This window comes from Platichthys flesus, chromosome 15, assembly GCF_949316205.1.
Source record: "Platichthys flesus chromosome 15, fPlaFle2.1, whole genome shotgun sequence".
Taxonomy (NCBI): Eukaryota; Metazoa; Chordata; class Actinopteri; order Pleuronectiformes; family Pleuronectidae; genus Platichthys; species Platichthys flesus.
The window spans coordinates 23,077,122-23,094,633 of NC_084959.1; positions in this window are offsets into that span (position 1 = coordinate 23,077,122).

Consider the following 17,512-nt stretch of genomic DNA (forward strand, 5'->3'; position numbering starts at 1 on the left):
AGCAGCATAGTACCGTTGTAGTTGATTGAGGTAGAGCAGTTGTGAACAGTTATGTCTAAAACAATCATGTAGTCAGTATGCATCAGTGTTTTTTCTTTGTAAAATATATAAAGTCACTAAAGCTCTGCCATAATATACAGTTCCCAGTAGTAGGGTGGAAATATCAAGTAGACTAGCATGGAATGGAACTGAACAGGTAAACTACAAATACCTCAAAATCTTACTTTAGTACTGTATTGGAGTAAATATGCTTCAGTAAATTAATCCTCTTGAGCCCTGATGGAGCCTGACAGCATATTTGATAGTTGCCTTTAAAATACTAATTTGATGAATCTTATGAAGCTGTATTTACAAAGCAATTGGTAAACATTACACCAGTCATTTAGTAATTCCTCTCACTCACTATATTCGAGAATGGCTGACGCTCATGCTGGTATGTACTATATACAGAAGCATCTCATCACATTACTTCAGGTCACCTGCACTGCACCTGCACTGCACTTGACTGGTATGTCTTAAACACACAGAGAAAACCTTCCACATCACTGAGCCTTTTCTTAATAGCTAAATAAAAGCACATTTTAGTGCATCATTTTTCATTATCAGTTAGGGCCTATCAAATTTGAGTTTGAGGTCTGACATTATTCCACTAGAGGGCAGTGCATTCCAGGGGGAGATGAAACTGTTGACGTTTTTATAAATTCAACAGTTCCTTCTCCCTTTAAATGTGGAGGAATTTTATTGCACTTCACTTATAGTTTAGAGTTAATTCACATGCATGATTATGCATGTAAATTAACAGCACATACTCAGCCATGGCTCTAACCTGAGCGCTGGAGTCCCTGTTTTTTTATCTGACTCATTAAACATGAACATTTTTATCCAGCACAGAGATCGTGGCAGGCAGGTTATTAAATTATTAAAGAACAAGTTGGGTAGTGGGGGGTGTATTTGCAAACTGTCAAATCCACTCATCCAATCATTTAGTTTTAGTAGAGCTGCTTTTATCTCCTGCTTGAAAGCCTGGATCCTTTTTGCATTTAAATGTTAAGCTTTTAAATGATTTTAATTTCTATGGGAATTTTAAACTGTTCTGGACCAACTGGGGATTCAAGAAAGACTCATTTTCCTCAATGACTCAGTGGTGGAAGGTCGGCAAGGGTCAAATCAGGGTGTTCTGCCAGCAGTACACTTCCTACTCTACAGAAAAGTTTAAAAGAGCAATGGAGCAGATAGAGGAAGATATAAAGGAGCTGGAGAGTGTATCTAATAACACGGACCAATTAATAGTGAAAAGACAACTGAACTCATTTCTCCAGGAGAAGGCCAAAGGAGCTCTGGTCCGAGCTCTTTTCCAACAATTAAGGGACATAGCCGCGCCTACCACTTTCTTTTTTAACCTGAGAGATCAGTGATCCAGGGGAAGCAGATGGTGTGTTTCCGGCTGCCGGATGGGAATCTAACATCAGAACAAGCCGAGATGAGGAGACACGCGGTGGATTTCTACAGTCCCTGACAAAAGTCTTGTCACTTATCCATTTTGTAGAAACAACAGCTTATAACCTGACTTTTAATTAATCCATTGGTTTTAAAAATGACTCATATGAAAGCTAAAACCCTCCCAAATTATGTTTAATATACTAAAATAAATAAGATATTGTAGGCTATTGATATTGCCTTCCACCCTGCAAATCTCTCGCAAACCCCCATACTGGATGTAACCCCAGACCATGATTTTTACGCCACCAAACCTAACTGTTTTCTGGGTGAATCTTGGATTTCTTGCGGGCTCCAGTAGGTCTCCTGCAATATTTGCGGCGGCTGTGATGTAATTCAACCGAAGATTCATCTGAGAAATCCACCTTCTGCCACTTTTCCAGCGTCCATCCTTTTAGCAGGCTGTGGGCCTTGGCAAATGCCACATGTTTTTTTGGCAATGATCCATGGCACTGATTCAATCATGGAGGCCATTTCGAGACAGAATTCTAAAAACTGTCCTCATTGACACAGGGACTTGAGGCGACCAGGCCTGGTGGAGCTCTGCTGCAGTGGAAAAGGGTCTGGCCTTGGATTTGCGAGCCAACAAACGATCCTCCTGAGCAGATGTCTTGCGGGGTCTGCCGGACCTGGGCTTGTCAAAAACAGTTCCAGTCTCTTCAAATATTTTTCTTATTCTTTGTACTTGACGCTGAGACACATTGAAGGTGTCAGCCACCTCAGCAGTGGATCTGGTCTTCAGCCTCTTGATAATCAACGCTTTGGTCTCAGGGTGAATCTTAGGCATGTTGTCAGAGGTCAAGTTGCAGTTGATTTGAAGGTCTGGTGTGCTTGATCACAGGTGAGGCTGTAATCTGTGAACGTTAGAATGCTTTTCAGCAGTATCGTTTGGCACCAAAACATTATTTCAAAAGCTGCTGGGATTGAAATTAGCCATTTCTTGTAATAATAAAAAAAGGATTACAAATATATTTGAGGGGCACTCAAGGTCAACTCGTACCCAAGCGTCAAGACTTTTGTCAGGGACTGTATTCTGACCGGTGTGACGGGAAGCTGTTGCAGGGTTGCTGCTGCTGCTGCTGCTGTTGTTTAACTATCAGGTTGGACCCCTGTCAGTCCGAGCTCCATGAGAAGCCCCTAGAGACCACCTCCACTGCCTGAGTCCGTGAGCTCCAGGAGCCCCTACGTACGTGCCACCTCCACAGCTCGGAGCTCAGAGTGTCTCGCTCTGGAGGAGCTGACCACTGCAGTGTCAAAAATGGCTGCAGGCAAAGCACCAGGGTTGGACGGATTACTGGCAGATTTTTCACAACATTTCTAGAATATTATGGGACAGGACCTGCTGGATGTATTGAAGGAGTCGTTTGGGACAGGACTTCTTCCAGGCTGTCATATCCCTCTTGCCAAAAAAAGGGGATCTAACCCTGCTGAAAAACTGGAGACTCGTCTCACACTGCAGGCCTTTGGTGTCGGGGAGCACTTTCTGTCCTGGATGAAATTATTATATAATGATTATGTGTTGTGAAGGTGTGGGGAGGGCTGAGCAGACCTGTACTAGTCAAAAGAGGGATCAGGCAGGGATTCCCCATCTCAGGCCAGCTCTACAGCGTGACCATCAAACCTCTTCTATGTCGGCTCAGGACTCAGTTGAAAGGCCTGCGTCTGCCTGACCAGGCTTACAGCCCCCCTATAATAGTAGCAGCTTATGCTGACAATGCAAACGTCCTTGTCCAATGTCAGGGGGACATCAAAGAATTATAGGGCAGCCTGGCATTATATGAGAAGGCTACGACAGCAAAAGTGAACTGGGAAAAGAGTGAGGCTTGTTTGATTGGTCAGTGGGACGCAGGGAGAGTACCCTGTCTCCCTGGGAACCTGACATTGGGAATAAGAGGGTTAAAAGCCCTCGGATTGTTCCTGTGACGTCATGACCGAGGCAGCACCCTGATACAGAACCTCCCGGAGGAGAACTTTTTAAAAACTAGCCAAAATGTAATTACACTTTTGTTTCTCATCTAAACTACTCACAACTAACCGTGATGACGAGCGTTTGAGACAGAAAAGAAGAACAAAACTCCAAAACCCAACAAAGACCAACAAAGTCAGAGTGACGCAGGTAATGAAGAGAACATGGCGGCCGAGTTGCGCACATTCAGAAAGGAGCACTCTGAGGCCTCTACAGACACCAAAAACTTGTTGGCAAAAGTAGAAACTGCGCTCAGTAAGGTAGCTGAAAGGACAACACAGCTGGAGCAACGAGTGACAGAATACGAACAAAGGCTGGGTGCTGCCGAAGATAAGACACAACGACACGAAAGAGCCCTTCGCTATCTGCTAAAACTAGCTAGCCTAAGAGCAAAATGTGTGGATCTCTGATCATGAAACCGACAGACCCAGGGGAGCCCCCCGAGATCAATCATCGTCAGATTCCTCGCCTACAGAACAAAGGAATTGGTCATTCAGAAAGCGTGGAAACATATACAAAGGGCTGAAGATCTTATTTGACCAAGAATACACATCTGACATCTAGAAGAAACGTAAGCAAGTAAGGGAGGTGATAAAGCAGCTTAAAGAGAAGAACATAAAAGCTCAATCGCTGTTCCCTGCCAAGCTGAAAATTCACCTGAGGTCCGGAGCTAAGACCTTCATGACACTGTCGGATGCGGCGCAAACACTTGATGGGATCGGTATCCATGTGCACCTTGACGAACGGGAGACGCTCCGGGCGGAACTTTTACGGAATAGCTAGGCTGAGACTTCAACATCAAGCAGAGCAAACGTGATGACCGGTGCAGATTTGAGGAGCTTCCTTTGCGATGATGGCGAGGGAACAATTGGAAACACTCTGGGCTGTGAAATGAAGATTCAGCTTCTTTGGTAAGATTAATATGTTCTGGCTCATTTTATCATAGAAAGTTAAAAAATCCAAGAGTCTCCCTACCCAGTCTAGTGCCCATGAGCAAGGCACATTACTCCCCAACATCTGCTCCCCGAGCGCCGTACAGGGTCGCTCACTGCTCTGTGTGTCCTGCACACAGATGGGTTAAAAGCAGAGGTTAAATTTCCCTACCTGCATGAGTGTGCCTTTGCATGTCTGTGCATGTGTTTGGGACTAATAAATGCATCTTAATCTTAATTATTTAAAAGAAGTTTTTGGAAGTCTGCTTCTCCCTTGTTTTGATTGTGTGTTCTTGTTTTCCACAATGGTGGAAATTACATGTTAATTTTATAATTTTGCAGTCACATAAGATGTTTTTTGAATACGGGTATATCTCTGGAAAATATATTTTGACTTTTAAAGACAGAATGAAGGGGTACTGTTATCCACATGGATAAATTGACCGTAGTGAGTTATAATAACCATGGACTAAACCTAAAAAAAAAGACAATGAAATGCTCAATTGCATTGCTACAAGAAACCCACTTATCCGAGAAAGAGCATTAAGGAGGGAATGACGTTGTCAGACTCACAATTCTAGTCAGAATGTGAGTCTGAGACCGCTCCATTGGGCTGTGATTATGGGGCGCGTTTCAACTGACCAGGAAATAAAATTCCTCTTCGCTCAATTGGATAGACCTACAACCAATCAGAGCAACGTAGTATGTGACGTATGTTAAGCAACGCATTGTGAGTTATTTACTAACGCCGGGTTCACACCGGACGCTGAAGCGATGCCGAAGCGACGCTTCAGCGCAGCGCCAAGCCTTAAATAACAGCTGGCTCCCATCCACTCCCATGTTAAAACTTTGTGCCGGTCACACTGGAGGCTGAAACGCCGCGCTGCGCACAGGCTGCCTCGCACCTTGCAGCGATCGTTTCGGCGTCGAGTCTATTTTTTGCGCTTGATGCGAGTGTATTGCACCAGGAAACACACTGAAAAACGATCTTAAACTATATTGATGACATATTTTATATGATATAAATGATCAAATATGCATCCCATACTTTGAAGTCCCCTTCTGTTGTCCTGGAGTTTTAATTTGACCAATGAAATTATTAAATGTCCCCCTCTGCCCATCCACTACAGCCACACAAGCAGTGATAAAGATAAAATCAGAGAGGGGGGGCCACATAGGCTTGAGTGGAGAATACGTAATTTACCCCCGACACCCGACATTTAACGGAGCAAACAGCGAAGTTCTCTGTTCCACGTTCTCTGTTCCTCTTTCAAAATGAATGCGCTGTCGATGTCTTCTAAAACAGACTCAATGGCAGCATCTACACATCTCAGCTCTCCAGCGGCAGGCATGTTTGTTGAAAATGAATTCAAACCAAGGGCACTTTGAAGACGTGGTTGATGACGTTACTGTTGATCATCTGTCCATCATCGTATAAAGCCCGCCCTGACAATCTGATTGGCCCGGTCGGGCATAATTTCTCCCCAACGGAGCGACTCCAGACCGGGCTAAGTTCGTCTGGCATCCAGGCTATAAATTTAGTGTATAGTGCCTCAAATGGGAAAAAAGAGGGGTTGTGATTTTAACTAGTAAAACTCTGGCCTTTAGTGTAGAAAAGACGGTGCAGGATAAATCAGGATGATACGTCATGGTGGTCGGTGTTGGAGGAACTGAGATTTTCATTTGAATGTATATGCCCCAAATGAATACGATCCAGGTTATTTCAAAGAAATTGTGAACATAATTTCTGACAATTCAAAAGGTATGCTAGTAATTGGAGGGGATGTCAATGTAGTGCAAGATGGGAATAAGGACAGGAACCCAATAGAAAAAGGACCCCAAAGTCCAAAAAACACATACACTGAATAATTTCATCTTGGAACTGGGACTTGTAACCCATGGAGAACTAAAAATCCTAAAGGGAAAGATTTTATTTTTTTCTATAATGTACACCAGAGGTCTTCAACAGGGGGTCCGCGACCCATAGGGGGTCCGCGGAGGTACTGCAGGGGGGTCGCGAAATGTTTGGTTGATTAGAATGTTAATGTTCTAATCAAAATTTTTTTTTAGAAAATAACTTTATTTTTTTTTTTTTGGCATTAGGCCCAGCTTAATATAAAACACAATTTTATACAATTTATATAGTAGGGGGTCCCTGCTCCATCTCTCCATCTGTCGGAGGCTAAGCAGCGGGTGTGGGAGAAGTTCGGAGAGGCCATGGAGAAGGACTTTCGGTCGGCACCAAAGTGTTTCTGGAAGACTATCCGGCACCTCAGGAGGGGGAAACGGGGAACCATCCAAGCTGTGTACAGTAAGGATGGGACTCTGTTGACCTCAACTGAGGAGGTCGTCGGACGTTGGAAGGAACACTTTGAGGAACTCCTGAATCCGAATAACACGCCCTCTATGTTGGAGGCAGAGCTCGAGGTTGATGGTGTTTCGTCGTCAATTTCCCTGGTGGAGGTCACTAAGGTAGTCAAACATCTCCGCAGTGGCAAAGCCCCAGGGATTGATGAGATCCAGCCAGAAATGCTAAAGGCTCTGGGTGTTGAGGGGCTGTCATGGTTGACACGCCTATTCAACATAGCGTGGGAGTCGGGTACAGTGCCAAAGGAGTGGCAAACCGGGGTGGTGGTTCCCCTGTTCAAAAAGGGGGACCAGAGAATGTGTACCAATTACCGGGGTATCACACTTCTCAGCCTCCCTGGTAAAGTCTACTCCAAGGTGCTGGAAAGGAGGGTTCGGCCGATCGTCGAACCTCAGATTGAAGAGGAACAATGCGGTTTTCGCCCCGGACGTGGAACTACGGACCAGCTCTTCACTCTCGCAAGGATCCTGGAGGGGGCCTGGGAGTATGCCCATCCGGTCCACTTGTGTTTTTTTTTGATCTGGAGAAGGCGTATGACCGGGTCCCCCGGGAGAAACTGTGGGAGGTGCTGCGGGAGTATGGGGTAAGGGGGTCTCTCCTCAGGGCCATCCAATCTCTGTACTCCCAAAGCGAGAGCTGTGTTCGGGTCCTCGGCAGCCAGTCAGTTTCGTTCTCAGTGGGTGCTGGTCTCCGCCAGGGCTGCGCCTCGTCACCAATCCTGTTTGTGATATACATGGACAGGATATCGAGGCGTAGTCGTGGTGGGGAGGGGTTGCAGTTCGGTGGTCTGAGGATCTCGTCACTGCTTTTTGCGGATGATGTGGTGCTCATTGGATCATCGGCTTGTGACCTTCAGCACTCACTGGATCGGCTGGCGGCCGAGTGTGAAGCGGCTGGGATGAGGATCAGCACCGCTAAATCTGAGGCCATGACTCTTAGCAGGAAACCGATGGATTGCTTACTCCGGGTAGGAAATTAGTCCTTAGCCCAAGTGAAGGAGTTCAAGTACCTCGGGGTCTTGTTCGCGAGTGAGGGTACTATGGAGCGTGAGATTGGCCGGAGAATCGGAGCAGCGGGGGCGGTATTGCGTTCGCTTTACCGCACCGTTGTAACGAAAAGAGAGCTGAGCCGCAAGGCAAAGCTCTCGATCTACCGCTCGATCTTCGTTCCTATCCTCACCTATGGTCATGAGGGCTGGGTGATGACCGAAAGGACGAGATCGCGGGTACAAGCGGCCGAGATGAGTTTTCTCAGAAGGGTGGCTGGCGTCTCCCTTAGGGATAGGGTGAGAAGCTCAGTCATCCGTGAGGAACTCGGATTAGAGCCGCTGCTCCTTTACTTAGAAAGGAGTCAGCTGAGGTGGTTCGGGCATCTGGTAAGGATGCCCACTGGGCGCCTCCCTTGGGAGGTTTTCCAGGCACGTCCAGTGGGAAGGAGACCTCGGGGAAGACCCAGGACTAGGTGGAGAAATTATATCTCAACACTGGCCCGGGAACGCCTCGGGATCCCCCCGTCAGAGCTGGTCAATGTGGCCCGGGAAAGGGAAGTCTGGGGCCCCCTGCTTGAGCTGCTCCCCCCGCGACCCGACCCCGGATAAGCGGATGACGATGAGATGATGAGACAATTTTATACAATTTATATAGTTATAATAGATATCATCACAACTCAAGAGAAAGCGACTAGAGGAACAGTTGAACCTAGATTACAAGATAAAAGCTCCTAGAAATACAACACAAGAATATTAGATCAAGTACTACTGCCACAGAACTTAAGAAGGCAAGAAAATCCTTGGATAAGCTCTTATCATATAAAGCAGAGGGAGCTCTACAATTCTCCGTACAGAGATATTATGAGATGGGCAACAGAGCCAGCCGCCTCCTAGCTTTCCAACTTCGCAAAGCTCAGGCCAACCAAACTGTCTCTAAGGTTGTTCATAAGACATTGGCAAGAACAGTGTCTCATCCCAAGGAGGTGGCAGATGCATTTGCATCCCCCCCCCCCCCCCCCCCGAGACATGGTCAAGGATCATTATATCTGTGATTCATAAAGAAGGAAAGGACACTCTGCAAAGGATATAGACCCATTAGCCTGATATGTAATGACCAGAATTATTGTATTTAAGTATAAGTATTTTATCACGAATAGTCCAAAAACATATTACAACGCTGATTAACCCGGATCAAACAGGATTCATTCCCAGCAGACAGGGTGCTTATAATATAAGAAGAACCCTAAACATTATTACATGTGCTAAGAAAAATGAGCAGACATCAATGCTCATAAGTTTTGACGCACAGAAAGCATTTGATATGGTGAACTGGGACTTATACATAGCATACCATATACAAAAACCCATAGTCGCGTGTCAGAGTGAATGGATGCTGTTCTGAGTTCTTCGACCTGCAGAGAGGGGTGAGACAGTCTCCCTGTCGCCTCAGTACCTTGCTCTTTGCTATAAATATTGAACCCTTGGCAGCAGCTATAAGACAGAATAAGAAAATTAATGATATATAGGACATGGAAAATAGAGAACATAAGAAATCTCTCTATGCAGATGATATACTGACTTACATAAGTGATCCAGTCATATCTGTTCCTGCGTTGACGGACACTTTAAAAGAGTATGGAGAGCTCTCTGGCTATCAGATCAACCAATCAAAATCAGAGGCAATGATGTTAGTTGGACAATGGCCTATACAACTAACAGGAAGGCTTAATGTTCACTGGGCACAGGGATTTAGATACCTGGGAATTATTAATACAACAGAGTTATCGAAACTGTTCGAGGTCAACTATGGAAAATTGATGGGCCACATAAAAGCAGACCTCACAAGATGGGAAATCCTGCCACTTTCTTTGATAGGAAGAATAGAAACGATAAGAATGAACGTTCTGCCAATATTGCCCTTTCTTTTTCAATCACTACCTATATATCTTCCTACGGCCACTTTTACTGCACTGGACGAATGGTTATCCAAATTTATATGGCAAAGCAAACCACCCAGACTTAAACTTAGAAGACTACTATGTCCAAAAGATACCGGAGGCCTGAATCTGCCTGACCTGAAAAAATATTACTGGGCATCCCAATTACGAGCAATGGTTGCTTGGGTATCCCAAGAAACAAACAGTTGTTCTGAAGGATGGAGGAGGATGGGTATAGTAGTACTGGACCAGCGGTTCGAAAGAGGTGTATTGAAGTCATTTGAACATCTTAAAGAGAAATATGAGTTACCAAACCAAGACTTTTACAGATATTTATAAATAAGACACTATTTACATACACATCAAGAATAGGAACAGCTCTGCTCAGCACCATCCAGAATTGAACACTTTTTCATATCGACAATAGAAGGAACAGTGAAAGCAAGGTTAATATCACATTTATACAGGATATTGCAGGAAGAACTAAAGGAGAATAATATGGATATTAAAGAAAAATGGGAACTAGAGATGAACACAATAATCTCTGATGAACAATGGGAAAACTCATGCGAGCAGGGACACAGAGTAACCAGTAGTCCTAACCGAAGGGAATTTGGATTGAAGATTTAAATGAGATACTTCAGAACTCCACTTATAACATCTAAATGGAGCAATACTTCAGCACAATACTGGAGGGGTTGTGGCAAGGTGGGACACCACACACATATATTTGGGGTTATTAAGTTATCGAATACTGGCAAAAAATATAAAGGGAAATACAAACTTGTTTATTTATAGACATACCGTTAGAACCATCACACTTTATTTTAGGGTTATTGCCTGATAACCTTGAAGAAAATAGCCAAACCAAACTTCAATCAGGAGAGACTTGTTTTCCAATTACAATATTTATTTTGCGAACACAGAAGATATGACTGTTTTACAGTTTGTCATTTTAGACCCCTGTGAGATGTCATCAGGATTAGAAGGGGATGGAGCAGAGCATCGAAAGGAATACCCCCATAAGAAATAAGACGAAGAAGGTAGATCAGGGGAAGTGAGATAATGATGAGTCTTACCTTGTGTTATAGTATTCTAGGCAAAGTAATGTATAATTTGGTAACAGACAATCGTTATAACATGTATCTCATAGAAATATAGAGATGTCTTGTTAAAGTGCACCTGCGACCGAATGATAATGATATGAGATAGAAGGTCTGGAGACCAACAGTAAAGGTCATATGTGCAGGTATGATAGGGGAACTAAAATGTAGAACATGACTAAGGTTATCAGACATAGATAAAGTTAAGTCCAAGACTAAATAATAAAATGCTACCAGAATTATATATCGGTAAAGCAACCGCACCAGAATTTAGTTTGTGTTACGGTTTGAGGGAGGAGATGGACCCAGGATGCAGAGGTTATAACAAAAGGGGATTTAATATACAAAAAGGTCTTAAATAAGACAAAAACAAAACAGGAACACTAACAAAAGTAACACTGGCGACAAGGCGCACGGAGAACAAGGAACGAGGAAGCAGGAGAAGCTGGTCGAAACCGCAGGAACAGACAAACCATCTCTCACGACGTGTGGAGAAAACAACTAGTACAACCCGACAAAGGGCTTGGGGGACACAGAGGCTTCAATAGACACAAGAGGGAAGGCAGGAGCAATTAACCACAGATGAGGACTGGGAAGACAATCAACGAAAGGAAGTGAAGATAGAAACCGCACACAAGGGACAGATACTACAAAATAAAACAGGAAACAGAAAATACACAGATGAGACTGAAATTAACAAACTAAAATGACAGGACACCACAGTTTGCACGATACCAAAATTAAGGTCCGCTGGACCGGAAGTGTATGTCGTGGTGAGTGCAGGTCCTAAATGTAGAACTGAATAGACGGTCAGCAAGGACCAAACATAAATAAAAGGTAATTTGATCTAAATTAAATTAACGTCAGAGACCAAATAAAATTAAATATCAACTAAAAATGCAAAGCGTCACTTCATACCGCAACAGAAATTAAGTCGCATGACAAACAGAAATTAAAACTGCTCGGTACACCGCCAAAAGAAATTAAGTGGCATGGCAAACTTTAAATAAACGTTCGCTGGACCAAGTTAAAGCCATGGTGAGTGCAGGTCCTAAATGTAGAACTGAATAGGCAGTCAGCAAGGACCAAACGTAAATTAAAGGTCATTTGAGCTAAATGAAATTAAGGTCCGAGACCAAATCAAATTAAATATCAACAAAAATGCAAAGCGGCATGGCACACCGCAACAGAAATTAAGTACATGACAAACTTAAATGAAGGTCCGCTGGACCAAGTTAAAGCCATGGTGAGTGCAAAATGTAAACTTAAAAAACGGTCAGTAAGTACCAAACTTAAATAAAAATGTCTTTTGACCAAATTAAATTAAGGTCCAAGACCAAATTAAACGTCAACAGAAATGCAAACAGGCACGGCACACCGCAACAGAAATTAAGTCACATGACAAACAGAAATAAAGGTCCGCTGGACTGAAAGTAAAATACAGGGGGCACATACGCCGCTCGCACGTATGGGTCCTTCCGACCAAGTGTAGTGCCCAGGTGTGTGTTTAAAGAGAATTTAACTGTATAGCTGCGTGACTCAAAGAGTGAGCAGATAATACGGAACCACTACCAGTTATATGCAGGATTTACTGACATCAGGTTTTCAACTTGATACAAAAGGAGTGCGTTTATGCAAGGACAGATATAGGGAGTGAAGGCAAAAGAGAATCTTCCCAATTGTTCAAGTGAAACAAGGGGATCCTTGGTAGGCTGAAGAATTTGCATTTCCTATCCTGAACGCATGAGCTGAATAGAGTGCAGACAAGAGTTTGCTTTAATTAACCCTCTTTATTCTGGTGAAGAACCATGTTTTGTTTTAGAGAGGACATTTCCTCAATGAGGAATACAGGACAATGGAGAAGGCCACTGTAACATCTGTGCAGTCTGTTTGTTGGTATCCACTTCCTGTTTTATTTTGTTGTCCGGGTTCTTGTGTCCTTTGTCTAGCTTTACTTCCTGTTTGTTTCCCCACGCACCTGTACCTTGTTCCTCATTAAGCACTCTCTATTTGTACCCTGTGTTTCCCCTCACCCTCTGCCAGATTGTTCATTGTCGCCACCGTGTGTGCATGCGCTCCAGCTCTTTCATTCGTGTTTTGGACTACCTGCTTTTTGACTCTGCCTGGATCTATGACTTTGGATTTTGCCTTATCCCTGAATGGACTTTTGAAGTAAAGTTTTATTTTTTATACTTTATTTTGCTTCTCGTGCTTCTTTTCTGCTACTGAGTCCCAGATCTGTAAAGGATTGTCACAGCCAGGGATTGCAGCCATTATCCTTGAAAATCCCCATTGAGTGCATTTGTGGATAACTGCATATAATCAGTCCGATGCACTGAGATATATATATATATCTGAAATATATATATATATATATATCAGTGCATATATATCACACACAGGTTTTTTGTTTTTTATATTTTATAATATATATTTTGTTTTTTATATAATATATATTTCTATTATATTTTATTTAACTAGTGACATCACTAAGTGATCGTGCAGTTGGGGCCAGACGCAGGTCGGATCGCACCTTTTGCGTGAGATTCCGAATCCTATGGATGGAATTGTTAATGATATTCATGAGAGATGATGTGTAACGCAAAGTGCTGAGGAAAGCGCTGCTTATTTGTGATGTATTAGCTGCATGGGAAGATTTTTTTTATGTCACGAATATGCTGTACAATATTATTATTACAATTCGGACTGCGGGACACAGAGTGAATGAAGCGTTTAGTTGGATAGGGATGCACCTGACTCTTGGAACTATCGGGGGGAATCATCCAGCAGATGAAAACCGCAGGACCTCTCATGAGCACGCGTCTATGTGTGCATGTCTCCTGTTTTCTCCGTTCAACATGTAGGAGGAGCTGGAGATTGCAGGCTGTAGTTAATGAGGGGTGGGGCTCCAGGTGATGGCCACCAGGTGATGGCCATCACTATATAAACGGTGTCCCGGAACCTCAAAGGGCTCTTTTCCTGCTCTGGCCTGGCCTGACGCGGGAAGGCTGCCTGCACCTGTCTTTTGTATCTATTTTGTTAATAAACTTGAAGTATTGTTAAAACGTTACCCGACGGTGTCTGTCTTCCCTATGTCATGACTACTAGGTAGTCGTGACAGCTGTCTGAGGGGTTGGTGGCAGCTCGGCTGAGGATTGAACATGCTTATTTAACACTGACGGGCAATTTGGAAGGTTTCAGGGCTGTGTGGGGTGTTGGACAGGTCCTGTGCTCACTGGGGGACAACCAGTCTCTGGTTTTAAAATTTTTAACAGAACATCTTGTAATTTTAGGGTTGGTGTAAGATGTGTGTGTGCAAGGAAGGTTTTAACCTTTTCTTTTCCACATAGTTGAATAGTTTAAGTTTTTTTGCGTGTCTTAAATAAAGTTATTCAAAGTCTTCGTTTTCTTCTGTGTCAGAATAATGAAAGTGGAAGAGCTTAAGATGTTTGATTGAATTCTCAAACTTTTTTTCTGTATTTCTCTTTGATGTCGTTGCTATAGTTTTTTGGTACTGTAGTATTTTTGTTTATTTCAGTTTGTGGTTGTTTGGTGTGTTTTTACCACTTGCTAGAATATAGCCAGTTGGCTTGTCCAACGCCACTACTTCTGGCATGAAAGGTTTTGGCTGTGGTGGGGAAAGTAGGGTCATAATTTTCCTAACTGAGCAGGCCCACCTTCGCCTGGCCTTGGGGAGCAGCATGAACCTGAAAAGCAGCGCCCCGCTGCAGATCAGCCCCAGCTTTGTTGCGGGTGGTCCTGCTGCGTGTGGAGTGAGGCAATGAGAGCTACTGGGAGTGATAAACAGACAGGTGGAAACTGGGAGACAGGTGCAGTGTGTGGTGAACAGAGTGGTGAGACAGGGCTGAGAAGCAGATAGATGGGCCAGGTAATAAGCAGGGGGGAGAAGGTGGATTAGCTGAGGCAGCAGGGGCTCAGGTAGATGAGGTGAGAGGGAGGGGTGAGAGGGATAAGGTGAGTGAGGTAGTTGGTAGCAAGGGAAAAGAGACAACTAAGTCAGCTGAGATAGCTGACAGGTAAAGTGAATGTTGCTGGTGAAACTGTGGTTAAGATGGAACGTGAACTGGTGCTTAAACCTGTGACACTGAAGCACCACAGCAGGAGAAATGTGGCTAAAGCAGCTAAAGTCAACAGACACTCAGGGAGGCAGACATCCAAGAGAGCCGAGACAGTGAGGCCTTGGTGACTGATAATAATTACCTTTTTCAAGATAAATGTTGAAGTGCTCTAAAGCACAGCCAGAGTCCACATTAGAAACCATCAGTTCACTGAATAAGAGACATTCAGGTTTAAGAATGTCATGCTGAAAGTTACATTGTTAATAATAATGAGTAACGAACTAATTAGTATTTTATATATTGAGTGGCTTTACTGTAGTTTTTAATCTTTCAACAATGAGTATCTTTACAGTCGGGAGCCTAAACCTAAGGGGGTCTAGGGAGACAGTGAAAAGAGCAGTATTATTTGAAACAGCTGAACTTAAACGTATGGATGTTTTATTTTTCAAGAGACACAGTTTAAGATTAAGATTAAGATGCATTTATTAGTCCCAAACAAATGCACAGACGTGCAAAGGCACACTCATGCAGGTAGGGAAATTTAACCTCTGCTTTTGACCCATCTGGTGCAGGATACACAGAGCAGTGAGCGACCATGTACGGCGCTCGGGAGTAGATGTTGGGGGAGTGAGGTGCCTTGCTCAGGGGCACTAGACAGGGTTGGGAGAATCTTGGATTTTTGGACAGATCAATCCAGATTCGTTTTTGGTGTCTGTCCGTGGAGTCGAACCAGAGACGAACCAGAGACTTTCTCTGCCAATAGTCCAAATTTCTGCCAATAGACCACCCCCTCTCCTAATAATGGAGCAGACTGGTACAGAGAGTGGGAAGGGGAGGCCATCTTAAGTCATATCACCACTGAGTACAGATGTGTGCTTCCTCACTCCATCATTGGAGGTTGAACATGCACAAGGGAGGTGTCTTTTAGTCAAAGCTTGTTTCGACCATTTTCTATAGTTTTTTATGATCCTAACAACAGTACAAAAATAAAGTTATTCACGGTAAAATGGTAAATTAAATGGTTACGGCTCAGTTGATTAGTTATTTTTAGGAAGGGATTTTAATTGTACTAAAAAGGAGTTTTTAGACCAGGAACACACAGAGCCTCAGTCCAGTTTTATATAGTATTTGTATTAGAAATATTGTACAGAAAAGTCTCCCTGGTTCACCTGGAGGTTCTCTGAGCCATCTCCAGGGGCGGTTCTGGCTAATTGGACACTACCTGGTCCAGAGGAGCCCATCACATCACTAACCCTAACCCTAACATATTATTTGGTTATTCAATATGGGCTTGTTTTGTCTGTTTTTGCCAGTTATTCATTCATTTATTTATTGAAATTGATCATTTGAGTTAGTTTGTTAACAAAAAATAAATATATAGTTGAAAATATTTGTTTTTTGTTTATTTATTATTATTATTTTTTATTTCATAAATAATTTTGGCAATGGGTAGCCTTTTTTTTGGTTTGAGCACCTGCCTCCCAAAATGTCTGTGCACATGCCTGCTGCCAACTGTTGGTTCTTCTGATAAATCCCACTCACACATCCCCTTAATTCCTCTATAAGGTTACGTCTAGTGCTAAGGTGTTCGCTCTGTGTGCATCTAACCTAGTCCATTTTACCATAATTTAGACAAACCGTAACTTTTCCTTATCATTCAACCTATTTTTATTATACATAATAACTATTCACCTATACTCTGATCAGACCCTCTTTATTGTCCCCTTTGTATCTAAGGAAGTTGGTAAAAAATAGCTGTATGTTTTGCGGTCCTTCTGATTGGAATAATTACCTTTAAATAACCGCCCCTTCAAAATGTTTTGTTTTCTCATCTTAAACCAAATTGCTAATGTTTTCAGTAATGGTGTTATTTTTCAATGATTTACTTGATTTCCTTCATTCCTGAGTAACTCATATATTTATATTTTTCTCTCGCTTATGTTTGTGTCTGGTATAAGGTGTTTTTTGTCCTTACTTTGCTCTCGATGGTTTTTATATTACTGTCTGCTGTACTTTTCTTGGAATATGTTTAAGGGACCCTCTAAAAAACAAAATGATACATCTCAAGGAGTATATCACAATACATTACTTTTTAACTCTGAAAATTCCACATTTCTTAAAATTCTGATGAATCCCCAGGGCAATGGTAGACTAAAAGTAATAGAAGTGTTTTTAATGCTTTCCAGGATGGATGTTATAAGCCAAATAAAAGGCTTTCAAATGTGTTATATTTAGTCATAGGTTTGGGATTAATTGATAAGCTCTAGTTATCCTCGACTAGAGCCTCAAGGAATGTAAGTATTTATATTACTAGGGGGAGTAAATATATTCTTTAGGATGCAGCCAGGTCTCAGTGAGAGACAATAACGCAACGTTGTGATCTGACATTAATCATTTAGTAAGACTGATGGATGGTACTGAGCGTATGTTTAAGAGTCCACATTCAGTGTGTAAGTACACAAAGAGTAAAGCCTTGGACACTAGTTCAAACATGGAGCCCCACCCTTATCAGCTGTAACCAGACTCAGAACAAGTTCTACACCCAAACATCGCCCAGTCATACGCACAGGGGTGTCACATATCTGTCAACATGTGGAGTGAGGAGATATAACATTTTTAAAATGTTTTGAAGCCTGCCTCCT